Below are 7,998 nucleotides of genomic sequence, written 5' to 3'. Positions count from 1 at the left end.
TCTTCACCAATAATCACACTCCTCTTCACTTCTCCACATCTCCTGGTTGAGCAGGTTGGCCTTGAATTACAGAACAACCCCCTATGGGCTCTCCTCCTATTTAGAAACCTGACGTGTGTTTACAGATGATCCCAGCTTATGCAACGCTCCCCATTTTCCCAAAATATCATGCATCAAAATGCAGCCTGAATATAGATAGCAAAACGAACACTGATGTTCTGCCTAAAGGCCTTCCACAAGCTGCAGGAAGAATATTAATTATGTGTTCTATTTGTTTTCACAGCCTAGGGGAAGCCCACAACTGACACCAGCCCATCTTTAATCTCCTTGCCATTTCCTGTCTGGGGGCTGGGCAGGCTGATTCTTCCCTCCACTGACTTTCTAATTCAACCATATCCATTCACCTGGAGATACTGTGAGCCAGCAGCAAGCCCTCAGGAATCCTGGTGATGAATGTCCTTTCCCCAGTACGGAGTGTGGCATTCGTGTACTAGAAACACAACAAAACCTTAAAACAGTTCTGAAGTGACTTGCTTCTCCATCTGTTCAAACAGTAGATATTTCTTCTTCCATAATGATCCATTATGATGACTATTACAATATTTTGCCCCTTTTTATCAGTTTCTGTTTCTCAAAGTTCACATAGAGCCCAGATTTCATATATTTATTGAATTGTAGAACAACAAGACCCTCATCACAGGTACTAAAGAAATATTACCACTAATTATCTTTTTAGTTACAGAACACTGGCCTAAATGTTCTTGTGTTAATGCTTTGATCTTTCTACAAACATCCTAGGTATTTATAGTCTTATGTTCCAATGAATGTCTGGAAAAAAGTGGAAGAGTAGCTGTACTTAGGGTTTATTTGTCAGCATTTCCTGAAATTGATTTTAACATAAATTAAGTGCGACTTAGAAAGGAAAACATGTTTAAGAAAGGACCAGATGTTTATCACCCAACTTAGAGTCTGCTGTATTTGGACTTTGAGAAAATTTTTTCATTTTTCTAGCAAACTTGGAAACCATTTCTTAAACCAATTTTTGGACAAGGAAAGATTTTCTGATTATACTCTGGCAGGCAGCAATCTCTGACAGGATGAGCCTTACGCATACTTTAGTGACCTGGCTTTTAAAACACACACAGCATGAATCCTTCCCACATTATAGTTCCTTTTAAAGAAAATAGTGATATGTTTAATGCATTAAGGAACAATAAAGATTATATAAGCCAGTCAATCAAAAAGTGCCAGTGGTCCTTGCTAAGTGGCAATGGTTGGCCTAGATTTTCAGGCTATGTAACTGATGCTGCTGTTTAGTCGCTACCTTGTGTCTGACTCTTTGTGACCCCATGGATTGTACCCACCAGTTTCCTCTGTCCATTTCCCAGGCAAGAATACTGGAGTGGGTTGCCGCTTCCTTCTCCAGGGGCTCTTCCCAAAACAAGGATCAAACCCGCATTTCCTGTGTTGCAGGAAGATTCTTTATTGTTGAGCCACTGGGGAAGCCCAACTGATGCTATGCAGGTGTAAGCATGGTTGCAACCTATGTTGATGGTAAAACAGCTCTCTTTGCTGATTCTAGATGACACAGCATCCTTTCCCAGGGGCGGCTCATATTATATGTTGCTTAGCACCGTGGTCCTTGTGGGCAGTTAAATACAAACCATCACCATTGGAAAACACATGCATACACACAAACTTCATAACACCCAATGTCTTTCACTAAGGTTCCGATGATCTATTTCTTTCATCTCCACCCCAAAGGCAGGACTAGGATGTGAGTAGTGAGTGAGGTATTTGACTTGAGGAAAAAAACTTAAGAGGATGCAAAAAACCCCTCAGTTATCAAGATAAATAATGTGTTTTAATACATTATTTATAAACTAAAATTAAATGAAAAAATACACGATAACAAAATATTGCAATTGTAAATAACAACAAAATCCAATCTGCCCTTGCACAACCGTGCTCACTTTCCTTACCCTAATCCTGGCCCTGGTTCCAATAAAACTTTATTTATATAAACAAGGAGACAGACCATGAGCCATGGTTTGCCAAGTCCATTTTTTAATATAGTGCATTAAAATATTATTTGTTTTGGTAGCTGAGTTTTTTGGTACCTTTTAAAATTTATTTCACATCCTAGTCAACTCTGTTCTCTCACTAGACTATATACACCGAGGGCAGAGACCAAGGGTTATTTATCTTTGGTGCATAGCAAGCACTCATTAAATGCTCAAAAGTGATTCTTAGGGCTAGTAGTTAATTTCACATTTAAATTGTTTCCCTAAATTTAATCCTTAAAATTTTTAGTAAAAAAATACATTACTTGTCCCTCAAGGAAAATAGAAACATGTAGTATAAATGACAAATATAATAATCATATTCAGTATGGCTACTTTACTTCTAGTAATTTATCACAAGAAAATAATTCAGCTAAGCAAAAAGATGAAGGTATTTAAATGTTTTGTTGTTGTTGCTTAGTCGCTAAGTCATGCCTGACTCTTTGCAACCTCGTGGACTGCGGCACACAGGCTTCCTTGTCCTCCACTACCTCCTGGAGTTTGCTCAAGTTCATGTCCATTGAGTTGGTAATGCTACCTTATTGCAACATAAATAATTCCCAAGCTATGGGAACTGTTTACTATATTATGGTAGAACATAATAATATATGTAATATATATGATGGACTCATATATTAAAGAAAATAATTTTTAAAGACTATGTAAAAATTTGAAATATATGATAAAATAATAAGTAAAAATTAACAAAATACAAAGAAATAGGAATACACAAAAAGTAAGCCAGTGTATACAATTATAAATTAATATGCAAACCAAACTTCACTTAGATTATGGAATTACATTTTCATTATTTTTATTGTCTTTAATCTTGCTTTGATAATGCTTTTACTAAAATATTTGTAATGAAAATTTATCTTGAATAAAGTATTCTCAGCAGGCACAAGATAAATCCATTATCTGCAGTACATTTCTTCTCTTGATTAATATTCCAAATCTTGGTGAGAGGAGTTGAAAATCCAAAAACAAACAAACAAAATACCCTTTCTTTTACATCAGGCCAATAAGTTAATTCTTGACTCTTCATTTTTCTTACTAAGCTTTGGAAATTACCCTATTTATAAGCATGGCAAATCATAGGGGAAATCACACCAGGTGGAGAGGATTTACATATCACAAGTTTCTGTTTCAAATGGAGATGAGAATAGAAACAAGGAGAGGGAAACGTGGATGGGTCTGGCCAAGAGTAAGAAAAGAGAAAGTGTTTTGGGGCAGAAGTTCGTAAACTAGGGATCTTGGGCCCAGATTGTAAGCTAAGAATATTGTTTAAGAAGAAAAAGGAGGGAAGAGAAAGAAGTGAGGAGAGGAAATGATAGAGACCCACACGGCCCACAAGCCTGGAGTATTCACCATCTGATTCTTTATGAAAACGTTTGCAACCTCTGCTCTAGAAGGGGAAAAAACACACTTCTGGGTGTTAGTCTACTTTGTATTTTTAAAGTTAGTACATTTTATGTTGTTAGATAAGTTTCAAATTTACAGAAAAATTGAGCAGAAAGTACAGAGTTGCCCCAGATGCCCCTTCTGCCCCACCACATATACATAGTTTCTCTCATTCTTGGCTTGCATTAGTATGGTACATTTGTTACAACTGATAAATCAACACTGGTCAATTTTTTTGGCCAAGTGGAATGTGGGACCTTACTTCCCCAACTAGGGTTCAAATCCACGCCCCCTGCTTTAAAAGAACAGTGTAGTCCCAATACATTATTATTAACTAAAGAACTAAAGTCCACAACCTCAGATACGCAGAGGACACCATCCTTATGGCAGAAGGTGAAGAACTGAAGAGCCTCTTGATGAAAGTGAAAGAGGAGAGTGAAAAAGCTGGCTAGAAACTCAACATTCAAAAAACTAAGATCATGGTATCTGGTCCCATCACTTCATGGCAATTAGATGGGGTAACAATGAAAACAGTGACAGACTTTATTTTCTTAGGCTCTAAAATCACTGCAGATGGTGACTGCAGCCATGAAATTAAAAGATGCCTGCTCCTTTGAAGAAAAGCTATGACAAACCTAGAGTGAATGAAGTCGCTCAGTCGTGTCCAACTCCTAGCGACCCCATGGACTGCAGCCTACCAGGCCCCTCCATCCATGGGATTTTCCAGGCAAAAGTTCTGGAGTGGGTTGCCATGACAAACCTAGACAACATATTAAAAAGCAGAGACATTACTTTGCCAACAAAAATCCGTCTACTCAAAGCTATGGTTTTTCCAGTGGTCATGTATTGATGTGAGAGGTGGACCATAAAGAAAGCTGAGCACCAAAGAGTTGATGCTCTTGAATTCTTGAGAGTCCCTTGGACTGCAAGGAGATCCAACCAGTCCACCCTAAAGGAAATCAGTCCTGAATATTCATTGGAAGGACTGATGCTGAAGCTGAAGCTCCAATCCTTTGGCCACCTGATGAGAAGAACTGACTCATTGGAAAAGACCCTGATGCTGGGAAAGATTGAAGGCAGGAGGAGAAGGGGACGACAGAGGATGAGACGGTTGTATGGCATCACTGGCTCAATGGACATGAGTTTGAACAAGCTCTGGGAGTTGGTGATGGACAGGGAAGCCTGGCATGCCACAGTCCATGGAGTCACAAAGAGTCAGACATGACTGAGCGACTGAACTGAACTGATAGGTTGCCTCAGGGTTCACACTTGGTGTTGTACAGTTTTATGGGTTTTGACAAATGCATAATGTCATGTATCCATCATGACAGCATCATAGAGAATAGCTTCACTGCCCTAAAAATCCCCAGCGCGCCATCTATTCCTTCACTTCCTCCCCCATGCAAACTCTTTGCAACCACTGATCTTCTTATTGGCTCTGTAACTGCCTTTTCCAGAATGTCACATAGTTAAAATCATATAGCCTGTAGCCTTTCAGACTGGCTTCTCTTACTTCATTTCAATAGCAATATGTATTCAAAATTCCTCTGTATCTTTTTCTGGCTTGAGAACTCATTTCTTTTTATCACTGGATAATATTTGATTTCATGGGTGTGCCACAGCTTGTTTATCCATTCACCTATTGAAGGGCATTCTGATCACGTCCAAGTTTCAAAAATTATTAATAAAGCTGATATATTCTTTGTGTGCAGGTTTTTGTGTGGATGTTGGTTTCAACTCATTTGGGTAAATACTAAGAAGTGCCATTGCCAGATCATATGGTAAGAGCCTGTTTAGTTTTGGAAGAAACTGCTAACTGTCTTCCAGAGAGACTGTGCCATTTAGTACTCCCACCAGCAGTGAATGAGAGGCTCTGTGGTTCGGCATTCTCACTGCAGCTGATGTTTCTGGTATTTTGGATATTGGTTGTTCCAATAGGGGTGTCATGGTCCCTCACTGTGGTTCTAATTTGCAATTTCCTAATGACATATGATATTGTCTTTTCAGATACTTATTTGCCATCCATATATCTTCTTCAATGAGGTATAAGTTCACATTTTTTGCCCATTTTTAAATCAGGTAGTCTGTTAGGGTCAGAGACGACTGAAGCACCTTAGCACACACATTTTCTTATTGGCAAGTTTTAAGAGGCTTTTTTGTTTTTTTCTTTTTAAAAAATTTGATTTTGCCTCATGCCCAGGATGCAGGGTCTTAGTTCCCCGACCAGGGATTGAACCTGGGCCATGGCAGTGAAAGCACCAAGTCCTAACCACTAGACCACAGGGAACTCCCAGTATCTCTCTTTTTGTACTATTGTAGTGTTGTTTTAAGGGCTTCCGTGGTGGCTCAGCGGTAAAGAAGCTGCCTGCCAATACAGGAGACATGGGGGTTTGACCCCTGGGTGGGTAAGATCCCCTGGAAAAGGAAATGGCAATCCATTTCAGTATCCCTGCGTGGGAAATCCTATGGACAGAGGACCCTGGCCGGTTATAGTCCATGGGGTTGAAAAGAGTCGAACATGATTTAGCAACCACAAACAAGTGCTGTGTTTATATTTGAAATTCCAGATGTACATTGTTGACACATATGAAACCAACTGACCTGTGTATGTTAACCTTGTATACACCCTACAACCTTGCTGTACATGCTTATTAGTTCTAGGAGATTTTATTATTATTATTATTACATAGAAATTTTCTATGTAAACAATTATGTTATCTGTGAACAATTTTAGTTTTCAGCTTTATTTACTCCTTCACCATCTGCATACATTTTGTTTCCTTTTCTTGGTTTATTGTATTAACTAGCACTTCAAGCATATAATGACTAGGAATGGTGAGAGGAGGCAGCCTTCCCTTATTCCTGCTCTTAGGGGAAAGGTACCTGCTATCTCACCATTAACCATGATGAGAGTTTTTATCACAAATGGTGTGCTGGGTTTTGTCAAATGCATTTTCTGCCTCTATTAATATAATCCTATATTTTTCTTCTTTAGTCTGTTGATGTAAATGATTATATTAATTGATTTTTGAACATTGAGTGAGCCTTAACTACCTGGGATAAATCTCATTTGGGCATGCTGAAGAATTCTTTTTATACTTTGTTGGATTTGATTTGCTTAATATCTCATTAAGGATTTTTGCAGCTATATTCATGAGAGATATTGGTCTGTAGTTTCCTTCCTAGTAATGTCTTTGGTTTTGTCTTCAGGGAATACTAACCTCATGAAATCAGTTATGAAGTATGTCCTGTGCTTCCGTTCTCTGGAAGATACTGTAGAGACTTGGTTTCATTTTACCCCCTAAAAACTGATATAATTTTCCAATAAAACCATTTAGATCTAATCCTTTATGTTTGGGAAATTTATTAATTATTGATTCAATTTCTATAATTGATATAGGGATATTCAAGTTATGTATCCAAGTATGAGTTTTGGCAGACTGTGTCTTTTCAAGGAATTGGTTTATTTCATCTAGCTTATCAAATTTAGGGGCATAGAATGGCTCATAATATTCCTTTCATACTCTTTTAATGTCCATAGGATCAGTAGTGATGGCCCTTCTTTCATTTCTGATATTAGTGATTTTTTGACTTCTCTTTTTTCTTGGCTAGTCCAGCTAGAGTTTTATCAGTCTTATTGATCTTTTCAAAGAATCAGTTTTTGGTTTTGTTGATATTCTCTGTTGATTTTCTGTGTTCAGCTTCACTCCTCAGCTTTCTAATTCTTATTTATTTGCTTTTGTTTTCTTTGGATTTAGTTTTTCTTCCCCCCCGCCCCCAGTTTCCTAAGGTGGGAGCTTATATTATTGATTCTAGATCTGTCTTCTTTTCCAACACATGCATTCAACACTATTCAATTCCCTCAGCCACATTTTTTTGTTGCCTACATAAATTTTGATGAGTTGTATCTTCATACACTCCTGTGTGTTAGTCTGCTTTTTTAAAAAAAAAAAAAAAGCAAACAATATCTATAGTATCATCTCCAATAAACAGATCTTTTTTAGAGATTCTTTAAGGTTAGAAAAGACTTAATGGAGCAAAAGTAATAGACAAATAGGAAAAAGCATCCTACACTGAGTTTTCCTGGACTAATTATTGTGAAGAATGACTCAGACATCTTTCTTATATGTATGCCAAGGAGCTCAGACCAAAACCAGCCACTATCTCCACTCCTCTTCATCTCACCTTTCCTTTTAGAAAAGTGATGACTAACTAAATTTTACGGTCTCAAGGGCGTGCTGGAGACAGCTTGTAGCTGCTCTACAGAGTCCATGGCTAACCTGATGTTATCCTGCAGGTGGCCATGTTGGAAGTAGTTGCACCAGAGAAACTGACGTATAATGGATATTGGGGGTGGGGACGTTGGTTCACCAGCACACCAGTGCCAAATGATAAAGCCTAGGATTTTCCCCAGCTTTCTACATTCACCGGGCACAAGTAGGAACACACACTACTGTCTGTGAAAATTAGAGGATCCAAGAGCTTTCAAAAACCATATTCCTCCAGATGCCATGAATACATCAGACCATCTGAG

The 7,998-nt window shown here is 38.2% G+C and overlaps 1 non-coding gene across 1 annotated transcript; it reads right to left on the bottom strand.

The window, feature by feature from the left end:
• Window positions 1-5,679: 5,679 nt before the first annotated feature.
• On the bottom strand, window positions 5,680-5,750 carry TRNAE-UUC. Its single transcript has one exon. It is a non-coding gene; the product is annotated as a tRNA-Glu (tRNA).
• Window positions 5,751-7,998: the final 2,248 nt, after the last annotated feature.

The sequence above is a fragment of the Bos indicus x Bos taurus genome, chromosome 27 (genome assembly GCF_003369695.1).
Source record: "Bos indicus x Bos taurus breed Angus x Brahman F1 hybrid chromosome 27, Bos_hybrid_MaternalHap_v2.0, whole genome shotgun sequence".
NCBI lineage: Eukaryota > Metazoa > Chordata > Mammalia > Artiodactyla > Bovidae > Bos > Bos indicus x Bos taurus.
Note: the sequence above shows the minus strand (reverse complement) of the source record. Positions and strands in the feature narration are given on the sequence as shown.